This window comes from Arachis ipaensis, chromosome B02, assembly GCF_000816755.2.
Source record: "Arachis ipaensis cultivar K30076 chromosome B02, Araip1.1, whole genome shotgun sequence".
Lineage (NCBI taxonomy): Eukaryota > Viridiplantae > Streptophyta > Magnoliopsida > Fabales > Fabaceae > Arachis > Arachis ipaensis.
Genome location: NC_029786.2, coordinates 12,644,626 through 12,646,951, shown reverse-complemented (window position 1 = coordinate 12,646,951; position 2,326 = coordinate 12,644,626).

The window sequence follows — 2,326 nt, the reverse complement described above, 5'->3', positions numbered from 1 at the left end:
AACATCATAATAAAGATTAATTTAGTTCAACTTCATACCAATCCAAACATACGAAACAGGATAGAACAAGACAATTCGATCTGAAATCTCATCCCTAATATAAGATTAATTTAGTTCAACTTCATAGTAATCTTAGTTATTATGGGAAAACTATTCAATAAATAATGCGAATTCTTATTATCTCATTTACTCATTGTTATATTTATGAAGTTAGAAAAAAAAAAGTCTTATATATGTTTAATTAAACAAAAAATAAAGAGGATGAGTTATTAACACGCATGCTAAGGGAAAAATCATATATTAACTGTTCCTTTGTCTTTTAGGAAATGACTTTCAGGTCTGTTACATTAAGGTAGCGTTTGTTTTGAAATTCTAGAACGAAGTCTGAAAGACTCAAATTTAGTATCATGTTTGTTGACCTAAAAACTAATATTAAAATTTCAATATTTCAATACTTCCAAAAAATAATGACACAGGATATTAAAATTTTTAGAGACGGAAACTTAAACTTTAATAATATTTTATACCTAAAATATCTCCTTTCAATAAATTAATTTCAACTTTGTTTTTTTGTACAAATTAAATTAGAACTCCATTCTTATTTCAGACCAAACACAATACTAAAATTTATTTTAGTCTTTGTCTCTCAATTTCTATTTTTTAATTTTAATCTCTCATCTGTCTCTCTTTCAAACACTACCTAACAGTTTGACAATGTTCCTAACACATAATTTTGCTTCTTTAATATTAAGCAATAATAAAATACTAATGAAACTGAAACTGAAACTGTATGTGTATATATAATGACTAATTTCCGTGAATGATATATGCCACCATAGTCAAATTTGATGTTCCCTCTAAGAAAGGAAAAAAAATTACGTGTTTTTTTGAGAAAGTTATTCTTGTTGATGTGATTTATAGATAAGTGGAGTTTATCATGATTATAATTATAGCGATTATGGTAGTTATATAATTTCTTCTATACTTAAAAGATATTACTAAAAATAAGTTTATAATTTTTTATATTTTTAGAAACACTTTATAAGTGTTGCAAAAAATACATAACTATCATAGTTACAGTAATAATAGTCACTATAATATACATCTTACAAATTTAATTTCTTTAATTTGTGACATCAACGAATTTTATACAGATTCAATATAAAAGTAAAATTTATATTAAAATAAAATTAACTATAAGAAATTATTGTGTTATTTTATGTAAAAGAATTACATTATGAATCAATCAATTAATTTTATTAATATGTGAGTGACATTTGAAGTAATTAATATTATTAATTATGAAATTCAAATAATAAAGTAGACATGATTGGATAATTATATAATTATTAATAAGAGTATACTACTACTTTATTAGGTTTATTAATACACGTGTATGTAGGTATGAACTTGGAAAGTGGAGTTTGATACAAAGAAGAAGATCAATTGGCAATTTAGTTTGTTGTTGGTTGGCAGCATCAACAGAAAGGTAGTCCTAATTTTCAAGAAAAAGTACTATTATTTCTTATACGTGCATATATGCACTTGCGTTATGATATGGATGTATTATCAATCAAATACTAATTTTGAAAAGTTTGATTATCTTAATTATACTTTATCATGTTGATATTGATTTGTGTTTTCTATTCTTGTGTGTCAATTTTAGATAAAGGTTCGAGTAATAATTACATAAAATTCTATAAAATTTTAACGGGAGCACTTGCTCCCACACTATCTAATATAGGGTTAATTTTTTTGGATATTGGATAAAAATTGGTGTAATTCTTTAATATTGAAAGTTATGGTGTTTTACAAAATTTTAGGGGATATAGAATTTGCAGAGTACGAATTGTCAAATCAATTTATTTTTAATTTATAAAGACAATACATAGACTGCGTATTGTATTATTTTAATATTAAATTACAATACGCAGTCTGCATATTGTAAATACACAGTTTGCGTATTGTCAGTACAATACGTATTCTGCGTATTGTGTTTGTTCAGAACAACGCCCCCATAACACTGTAAAATTCTATTTTTTGTAACATTAACGTAAAACTCACTTTCCTCTTCCATATTAAAATAAAAAATCTTCCAATATAGACCCGTCCATATATATATATATAAGGGTTACTACTAGCTATACTAAGTTATATATATCTAGTAAATAAATTTGAGAGAGAATTTCGCACAAGTATCATATTATTTATCTTTATAAGTAATATTTTCTAGTTAATAGATGATGACTATATGAAATTAGGTGGTTGTAAAATTGAGTAATAATACGTAAACAATAAATATTTATATTTTTATATAAAGTGATAA